This window comes from Eriocheir sinensis, unplaced genomic scaffold, assembly GCF_024679095.1.
Source record: "Eriocheir sinensis breed Jianghai 21 unplaced genomic scaffold, ASM2467909v1 Scaffold679, whole genome shotgun sequence".
In the NCBI taxonomy this organism is placed as follows: domain Eukaryota; kingdom Metazoa; phylum Arthropoda; class Malacostraca; order Decapoda; family Varunidae; genus Eriocheir; species Eriocheir sinensis.
The window spans coordinates 211,679-222,728 of record NW_026112030.1 but is presented as its reverse complement, the minus strand read 5'-3'; positions in this window follow the sequence as shown (position 1 = coordinate 222,728).

Genomic DNA, 11,050 nt, shown 5'->3' with positions numbered 1-11,050 from the left:
TTTCTAGCTCATAGTTTGTCTCTTTAGCGTAAAATCTATATTCACTACTTGCAAAAATATACTCATCATCTTGTTTTGCACTTTTTCGCCCTTTAGTTTGTCTCATTTACCTTAAAATATAATGAACTACTAACAAAAATATACTTATTCTTTGTTTCCAACTTTTCAGCCGTTTAGTTTATCTCATTTACCTTAAAATATAATGCACTACTAACATAAATATACTTATAATCTTGTTTTGCACTTTTCAGACCTTAGTTTGTCTCATTTGCCCTAAAAATACACTCACTACGTATAATGATACATTTTAAAACTGTGTCCCTTGCGACAACTTCCACTCCGGTGTTCCCGTTGTCCCGCGCCACTCGTCAGGTAAGCCGATCGGTGCACGACAGGCTGCCGGATAAACACTTTCTGGAAACAGTCGCCGGATAAGTCACATGCAAATACCTGAAAGCGGGCGAGCCATTCCCGACAGCTCGTTGAGAATTCATAACGACCTTCACACTCAAAACGTGCCCGGCCTGGCGACACGACACCTCCCTGCTCCGCGGCGCCTCCCAGGACCCGGCCGCGACACTCAAGGCGGTGCAGGATTACCGTGTGCCGCCTGGGACCGTTGCAGGACAATTATAAGATTCAAGGGCCGTCCGTGTTGCAGGTGTTAGGCTATTCAACGATAAGCTAATGCTTCTCCTACTCCTACAATTTCACTTCTTCCTCTTTCCGCTTCTTCTTAACCCAGACGGCAGCAATACCGTCTCATCTATCTCTAAGGTTGAACTCTTCTCTCAAACATTCTGTAAAAACTCCACTCTAGACGATTCTGGGCATATTCCTCCTACTCATTCCCTCTCTTGACTCCTTTATGCCTGTTATTAAGATTCTTAAGAATGATGTTTTGGTCTCAACTCTCAGAAAGCTTTGGACCTGATGGAGTGCCTCCTATTGTCTTAAAGAACCGTGCTTCCGTGCTGACGTCCTGCCTGGCCAAACTCTTTGGCCTCTACCTATCAACATCTGCCTTTCCTTCATGCTGGAAGTACGCCTTCATACAGCCTGTGCCTAAGAAGGGGGCCGTTCCACTCCCTCAAACTACCGCCCTAAAGCTTTACTTTCCTGTCTATCGAAAGCTTTTGAATCAATCCTTAAACGGAAGATTCAAAGGCACCTTTCCACTTCTAACCTTCTATCTGATCGCCAGTATGGATTCCGCAAGGGCGTTCTGCTGGCGATCTTCTTGCTCTCTTAACTGATTCTTGGTCATCCTCTCTTAGCAGTTTTGGTGAAACTTTCTCAGTTGCACTAGACATATCGAAAGCCTTCGATAGAGTCTGGCACAAGTCTTTGCTTTCTAAACTGCCCTCTTTCGGATTCTATCCCTCTCTCTGTTCCTTTATCTCCAGTTTTCTTTCCTGCCGTTCTATCTCTGCCGTGGTAGACGGTCACTGTTCTTCCCCTAAACCTATTAACAGTGGTGTTCCACAAGGCTCTATTCTATCACCAACTCTCTTCCTATTATTCATCAATGATCTTCTTTCCATAACAAACTGTCCTATCCACTCATACGCTGATGACTCCACTCTGCTTTATTCAACTTCTTTCACCAAAAGACCCTCTCAACAGGAATTACGTGACTCCAGGCTGGAGGCTGCAGAACGCTTAACCTCAGACCTTACTATTATTTCCGATTGGGGTAAAAGGAACCTGGTGTCCTTCAATGCCTCAAAACCCCATTCTCCACCAATCAACTCGACACAATCTTCCAAACACCTATCCCCTATTCTTCGACAACACTCAGCTGTCACCATCTTCAACACTAAACATCCTCGGTCTATCCTTAACTCAAAATCTTAACTGGAAACTTCACATCTCCTCTCTCACTAAATCAGCTTCCTCGAGGTTGGGCGTTCTGTATCGTCTCCGCCAGTTCTTCTCCCCCGCACAGTTGCTATCCATATACAGGGGCCTTGTCCGCCCTCGTATGGAGTATGTATCTCACCTGTGGGGGCTCCACTCACACAGCTCTCTTGAACAGAGTGGAGTCTAAGGCTTGGTTCACACGAGACACTTTTAGTGGTCAGTGGCCGCCACAAAAAAGTGGACACCACAAAAAATGGTCGCCACGAAAAATGGTAAGTAGGTGCACCTTGCACACGAGCCACTCGGTGGCGGCCACTAATGAGGTCAGTACGTGGCGTTATGGATCTCGCAGAGGTAGCAGATGTCTGCTTTCTTGGTAAAAAGCGCAGAAGAAAGTAGCAACAGACTACGTTGCGTGTGGCATTCCATACTTCATTAACTGAGCTAGAAGAGCACCCTGATAATTATTTTGACTACTTCAGGAAGTCACAGGACAGCTTTGATCATCTTATGACAGCAGGGCATCAACATGATGAAGTGTGTGCCAGTAGAAGAGACTTGCGATAATCTTACTGTAAGGCTGAACATGAAGAATATAAAGTCACATTATATGTAATCTATTGACATAAATCAGCAAGAAAAGCATAATTTAATTCATGATTCACAGCATGGGTTCACAAAGGGTAGGTTTTGCCTTACTAACCTTGTTGTCCTTCTACACTAAAGTAATCGAGGCGGTTGACCGAGATGAAAATTATGACATATTATATCTAGATTTCAGTACGGCGTTCGACAAAGTCCCTCATCACCGGCTATTACTAAAATTACAGGCTCACGGCGTAGATGGGAAAGTTTTGAACTGGATCAGGGCGTGGCTTAGTGGTAGGAAGCAGACAGTGCAAATCAATGGTAAAAAATCTGAATGGGGCAGTGTTACGAGTGGCGTCTCTCAAGGGTCGGTGCTGGGTCCTCTGCTCTTTATTATTTACATCAATGACTTGGACACAAGAATTAGTAGTGATGTCAGTAAGTTCGCAGATGATACCAAGATCGGTAGAGTAATCCAATCAGACAGGGACGCTAGCGTTCTCCAGGATGAGCTTGACAGACTATATGATTGGGCGGGGAAGTGGCAGATGGAATTCAATGTCGGGATGTGTAGCATTCTGAGTGTAGGTAGGAATAACCCCTCACACAATTACTCCTTAAATGACACTCCTCTAAGCAGGTCTGGGCGTGAGAGAGACTTAGGAGTACTAGTGAGCACTGACCTACGTCCTGGGCTCAATGCATTCAGGCTAAAAGTCGGCCCGACAGAGTACTGGGTTTCATCTCAAGGAGCGTAAGCAATAGGAGCGCTGAAGTCATCCTCAAACTTTACTTAGCACTAGTTAGACCTCATCTCGATTATGCAGTTCAGTTCTGGTCCCCCTACTATAGAATGGATATCAAGATGTTAGAATCTGTACAAAGGAGGATGACAAAGATGATTCAGGGGGTGAGAAACTTGCCTTATGAAGACAGGCTGAAGCATTTAAATCTACACTCTCTAGAAAGGCGAAGGTTGCGAGGAGACTTGATCGAAGTCTATAAATGGATGAAGGGCTTTAATAAAGGGAATGTCAATAAGATTTTGATAGTTAAAGAACCAGGTAGGACGCGTAGCAATGGTTTTAAATTAGACAAATTCAGATTCAACAAAGACAAGGGCAAGAATTAGTTCACCAATAGACTGGTGGACGAATGGAACAGGCTTGGGAGCCACATTGTGGGTGCCAATACCATAGATACATTCAAGAAGAGGTTAGATAAAGCCATGGATGGTGAGGTAAGGTGGGGTTGAGTGTACAGGAGCTGCCTTGTATAGGCCAACCGGCCTCTTGCAGACTCCTTACGTTCTTATGTTCTTATGTACTGTTATTACTATTACTACTACTACTACTACTACTACTACTACTACTACTGCTACCATATTGAGAGAGAGAGAGAGAGAGAGACAGGAATATGCAAAATAAGCAAAAAGGGAGGCAATAAGGATAAGAGGGAAACGGATGCTGCCCCGAAAACCATCCCAAGGTCATTCTTAGGATGACCTGTCACGTTCCTTCGGCCCTTCGTCCTGCCATCCCGGATCCGACAAACTCCGTGATCGGCGCCTTCACGGTAGTTTCGATTAACTTAATATTCCCGTCTGGTGGTTTAAGAGGCAAGTCTTGCTCCAACCCCCCTCGCCTCAGCGGGGCTGGGGAGCGTCAGGGGGCCCAAGGTCTCCCTGGCGAGCTCAGGGCCCAGGAGTCCCGGCATGCAGAGCGCCTCGGCTCCCCCGGGGCGTTCACGGCGGTGCTGGAGATTCCGAGGGTCCAGGGGCGGGGGGTGGGGCCAGCAAGACAGTACTCACCATCTTAATAACCAGATGACCTAGGTAACGACACGTTCATTACACGTTGTAAAAGGAAGGTATACTGAAGGCAATCGTGTCATCTCTACAAAAACAACAAAAAACAGGTAAGAAAAGACAAAAATCTAGGCTGGGTTCACACGAGACATGGTCAGTGGCCGCCATAAAAAGTGGCCACCACAAAAAATGGTCCCCACGAAAAATGGTGAGTAGTGCACCCTGCACAGTGGCGGCCACTAATGAGGTCAGTACGTGGCGTTATGGGTCTCGTAGAGGTAGCAGCTGCCTGTTCTCTATTGGCAAAAAGCGCAGAAGAAAGTACTGGGTTCACCCCATAGTTAGCATTCCACACATCATTTACAGAGCTAAAAGAGCACCCTGATATATATATATATATATATATATATATATATATATATATATATATATATATATATATATATATATATATATATATATATTTTTTTTTTTTTTTTTTTTTACTACTTCAGGAAGTCACAGGACAGCTTTGATCATCTTATGACAGTAATTGGTCCACGTATAACACGGCAGGACACAAACACGAGGAAGTGTGTGCCAGTAGAAGAGAGACTTGCGGAAATCTTAAAGTAAGGCTGAACATGAAGAATATAAAGTCACATTAGATGTAATTTATTGACAATTCATCAGTCTTTGCGGTTACATAACATTTCTACTTTCTACTTCCTAATAAATAAAACTACCACATTCAGTAGTTAATCCACACCAGAATCTATTAATATGCAAAACTGTGAAACGAAATGAAACATTAATTCTGAAAGCATGTAAAAGCTTATTCATCGTGTCCTGAACACAAGTTATGCGTGAAGGTCATACTTATACATTATTGTGACAGTTATAATTCATAAAGGTCAGTGTCAAGACAGAGGGAAAGCGGCGGGTGGCAGGGTGGTGGCCACCGATAGTGGCTCGTGTGCTCGCTGCCTTATATTTGAAACAACGGTATCTATCGCTGGCCACAGTGGCGTGGTCGGAAAAAATGGCTCCGCCCGCCACAACTCGCCACTGTTTTGTGGCGACCACAAAAAAGTGGCCCGTGTGCATGCACCCATAGAGATGTGTGTGTTCTGTTTTGACCATTATTTTGTGGCGGCCACCGACCACTAAAAAGTGGCTCGTGTGAATCCAGCCTAAGGCTCTTCGTCTCATCAGCTCTCCTCATCTTACTGATAGTCTTCTACCTCTTAAATTCCGCCGCCGTGTTGCCTCTCTGTCTATCTTCTATCGTTATTTTCACGCTGACTGCTCTTCTGAACTTGCTAACGGCATGCCTCCCCCCCTCCCGGGGTCACGCTGCACACCACTATCTACTAAAGCTCATCCCTATACTGTCCACATCCCTTACGCACGAGTTAACCAGCATCTTCACTCTTTCATCCCTCACGCTGGTAAACTCTGGAACAATCTTCCTTCATCTGTATTTCCTCCTGCCTACGACTTGAACTCTTTCAAGAGGAGGGTATCGGGGCACCTCTCCTCCCGAAATATACCCCTCTTTCGGCCACCTATTTGGATTCTTTTTAGGAGCAGCGAGTAGCGGGCATTTGTATTATTATTGTTTCCTTTTTAGTGCCCTTGAGCTGTCTCCTTTGTTGCAAAAAAAAAAAAAAAGTATGTGATTATTTTTCAAGGGCTCCCTAAAATCAGCCGCTGGAAATGCCTCTTGTAAGCAGATGGTCGGCGTGAGGTATGATTGATCGAGTCTTCTTTGTGGCCTTTCTCCAGAGGTCAGTAGCCCAAGAGATGATTCTGGAGGTGTTTTTTTAGTTTTTTTACGGCAAGGGAGACAGCAAGGGATCGAGAAAAAAAGAGCAAGAAAAAAAGCCGTGTTATATGTTATATTTCGATAAGTTTACAGGTCTATACAAGGTAAATGAATATCGTAATTTATCTGGTAAACGTTGTGGCGTAAATATTACTGCCTCGGTGACAGACTAAACACCAGGGTGACAAATTAGTGCATTATGAAATATGGCTTTAATTGGTTGGCTTGATCAGTGTCGTGATCATTTGGGTCTGTGGTGTCTTATTACCTTGATTGTCCATTAATCTACTGCTTTCGTTCTTAAAAGTATATACAGTACAATAAATACATACTGTTCACTAATGGATGTGTTACGATATCAGCCTTACATTACTACGGATGAAACAACAGTGAAGTTAAAATTAATGTAAGTAAAGAAAATAATGTGCTGAAGGCAAGAGCACACGTCACCTCCACGTTCATCCCCGTCACTAGAGCCTCTGAGTCTGCGATGGACGTGAATTCTATTACCCTGTAGACACTAGCATGAAAGACCATATTTTTAAACCTTTCAAGGCCCAAGAACACATCTTTGACAACGCTTTCATAGGTGGTTTGGGTATTTCCAGGAGTAGTTCTTTGACCTTGGTGGTAGTCTGACAAAGCTTCTGTACCATGGACGTGAAAAAACACTAATCAGAACGATATTAATATTATTTCCGGTCTTTGGAAATAGCTGATGTGAGAGGCGGGAGCGTCTGAAAATACCGACCTCAGCGTTAAGGAGGGCGCGAGCCTGTCCGGCACGCGGCTCTTGAAGCAGTGCAGCGAGGCGGAGTAATCGAAGACCCGGAAGTGTGGACCGCGGGGAGGGAAGGCTGTGAGAACGGCGGTGAACGACAAGCAAGGACCCTCGCCTGCACAAAGCCCGGAATGCACACACACACACACACACACACACACACACACACACACACACAGAACAAAAATACCCATAAAATAACAATTCTGGGAGATGGGGGAGATGTCCTCGTGCATGGGTGGGACCGGAGGGCGGGGAGGAGGAGGAGGAGGAGGAGGAGGAGGAGGGAGACAGTATCGACGGTCGGCCACCCAAACAACATGAATTGCGGCCACGAATCACAAGCCCCGAGTCGTGCCTCTCCTGCCGAGGGTCTCAGCTGCGGCCAGGTCACCAGGGACAAGAGTGCCCAGCAGCCTGACACACACACACACACACACACACACACACACACACACACACACACACACACACACACACACACACACATACACACACACACCGCACTTCCAGGACACACAAATCACCTCGTTTGTTTTTGCTTTATTGCTGTGGCGATAACTAAAGTCTAAAGAGCTTTTCACTGTTTGTAGTGCTCAGTAAAGTCTAAGAGGTTTTCAGGACATTGTATGAATTCGAGGTTTACGTCTAACTCGCAGAGAAAGCTATTTTAATATTGCATGACTTATAGATAGACGATGATTGATACGAGTGAATGTGTCTCAATCTGTGTTTATCTGTTTTTAGCGGTGTTTTCATTATTGTAAGTCAACTTGATCGCTGCCAACCTTAGTCCCACCAGTGCCACAGCCACAACTAACGTAACTGTCACAAACTGTTTCAGCTAATCAGTTTCGGTACACTCAGTTCCCACGCATATAAAGTATCGTGGCTCCACCTGTGAACACTAACCACACTACTCGGCTGTTATTCCGTGTCGGCGTTGACCAGTAAATACCCCCATAGCTATACAGGAACACGCAGCTCCCCTCAGCCTAACACAGCTTTGGATACATTAAGTCATTCCTAACGTCCTATCATTGTTACCATCATCACTAGGTCAAATCGATACCACAACCAAGTAACCTGTAGCCACCACAAACTATCAGCAAACCAGTTAAGGTACAATGATTTCCGACACATATACAGTACAGTAACTCCACCTTAAAACACTTATCAGCTATTCCGTGTACACCAGAGAAAGGAATGGCTCACGAAACTAACTATTCCGTGTAGTAGGCGTTGACCAGTAAATACCGCGATAGTTATACAGGAACACGAGTCTCCCTTCAGCCTAACACAGCTTTGGATACATTAAGTCCTTCGTGGCGTCTCTTTCAGCGTAACGAGGCGGCCGCAGCGCCACCCACGGCAGGAGACAATGAAGCGGCGCGTGCCCTCATATACCCTGCTCCGATCACAACAGCCCCGGAGAATCAAGCACCTCCCGCTATGTTGACAGATGAGTCGGTGAAGCGCTGCGCTGCCAAGCTTCACGGCCTGACAGGCGGCGGTTCGAGCCCCGCTCAGTACGGGATTTTTCCGCTGACTAGGAGTGGTTACTGTCCCCCTTGAGCAAGGGAGATGGAGTGTGTGGTGTGTGAGGTCCTGGCAGTACCCAGAAATCGACTAATGACCCTTGCAGTTGCTCTAATTTGGAGGGTACTTGCTGGCGATTGCGAGTCCAACTCGTGATCAGGCCTTGGTGGTGAAAACACACACACACACACACACACACACACACACACAAACACAAAAAATCAAATACATACAGCACATATTAATTCATGCATCGTTTAAATTAAAACAAGGACCACTACCCTGGAATCATAAGCAATTGTAAAATAAACGGGTGCCATTGAGATTCACGTCCAAACAGTGCACACACGTAACACCTGCGGACACTAGAGGCGCCGCGCACGCCGTCTTGCCAGAGGTTTTCAGTGACGTCGCCTTTATTCCTTTTTTTTGTAGTACTGAGTAGAGTACAAGAGGTTTAATTAGGCGTTCCCATTCGCACAGTTAGCACTGAATGAATTCTGGGTGTTCAAGAGGAAAGTATCGAGACACCTCTATACCCTAAATTGACCTCTCTTTTGTCCACTCGTCTATACTCTCTCTTACAGAGGCAGTGATTGGAGGACTTTTTTTCTCAGTTATTTTTTTTGCCCTAGAGCTATTTCCTTTACTGTGAAATAAAAAAAGTGATTGCAGCTGAGAACACTAACCACACTACTAGGCTGCCCTGAACATCCCTTGCCCTGTACTTAACATCACTGATTCGGTTAAGACTGTTTATCCGTTTACTGAGAACATAGCACATCACCGATAAAAGGCGATCTTAGGAAAGGCTTCGTGACTGACGGAGGGACTGAGAGCCATATTATTAAACATTTCGTCGCCCAAGCACACACATCTGACAAGGCTTTCGTAGGAGTTGTGGGCCTTTCCAGGAGTACTTATTTGGCCGTGGTGGTAGTTTGATCCTTCTTATGTACCATGAACCTAAAGCAACACGCATTAGAAACCAACTGACTACTTTTTGGCATTTAGAAATAGTTGACGTGTGAGTCGGTGGCGTCTAAGAATACCGACCTGGCAGCCTTGGGACACTGATTGGTATTTATACACGCTTCGGCCTCTCACATCAACTATTTCCAAAGGCCGGAAAGGAGATTAATCGGGTTTTCATGAGTTTTTTCACGTTCACGGTACAGCAAAAGGGTCGAACTACCACTAAGGTCATTAAAGTACCCGTGGAAATGCCCAAAACTCCTACAAAAACCGTGTCAAACATGTGAGCTTGGACGCCGAAATGTTAAGAATATAGACCCAGCTTTAAACCATCCCAGACCTTCCTGCGCCACCTGTTGTCGGCCGCCTCCCGCTAGCCCGGCGTTAGCGTCTCCCGATGGCCTGTTTTTTCCTCGTTAAGGCTTCTTGCTATCTGAACGGCCGTGAGCTTAATCAGCGAAGGATAAAAGCACCCTGCATTCTTTTCCTACAAGGTCTTTGCTAACGTAACTACCGCCGGGGTGATGTAAAAAAATTAGTGAATTCTGGCGTGGAGGGCGTCGTTTAGGCCGCTCCTTTGACCCGGGCATTCCTGATGAGGCGACGGCGCGCTCCCCTCGGGCCGCGAAGCATCAATCAGGGGCCATTGGCTGCGGCGGGAGGGAGCAAGGCGGACTGTTAAGGTGAGGCGCCTCGTATTGCCAGGCGCGACCGTCCCCACCGGCGCCGCCCGCACATGTCCTGCACCGCGTACTGTCTGGCGTGTGTGTGTGTAATAATAATAATAATAATAATAATAATAATAATAATAATAATAATAATAATAATAATAATAATAATAATAACGTTGAAAACTTAAACAGCTGCGTCCATTCAGTGATGAGGAGGATGACAACAGCTGGTGGCGGCACACGTACCTACACAACTGTCCTTCAGGAAAAGAAATATAAGGTTAAGAGACAAGAATCAAGGTAGTAAGTCGGAGTACCATTGACAACCTAAACAGCTGCGTCCATTTAGCGATGAGGAGAATGGCAACAGCTGGTGGCGGCAAGCTTGAGGCCTCACACACATACCTAACAACGTGCCTCGGATAGAGAACGCGTAAACGCTGCCTCCTTCACACCCGATGCGAGGGAAAGGAAGATATCATTTGTATATACAGTTTACGAGAGCTGTCTTAAATTTTTTTTACAGCAAAGGAAATAGCACAAGGAAAAAAAAAAGGCCCGCAAATCACTGCTCGTATAAAAAGAGTTAAGACGAGGGGCCAAAAGAGATGTCAATTTCGGGAGGAAAGATGTTCTGATACTCTCCTCTTGAAAGGTCCATAGGCCCACTAACTTTTGAAATATATCCCTTTGTCGTTAATCCCATATTCGACGCTACAGAAAGGAAGATATCACTTGTATTTATAGTTTACGAGACCTGTCTTATATAGACCGACCGACTTCTGTGCTATATCCCTTTGTTCTTAGTCCCGTATTCTCCAGGCGCTCTAGGCTCTCACAACTGTTTCCAAAGGCCACAAGGGAGGTAAGTCGGGTTCTCATGTGTGTTTTCTTGTATCGGCCGACTGTCTTCTGTAATGTATCCCCTTGGTCTTAGTCTCGTATTCTCAGATGCTTTCGGTTCCCACAACAACTATTTCCCAAGGCCACAAAGAAGATAAGTCGGGTTCTCATGAGTG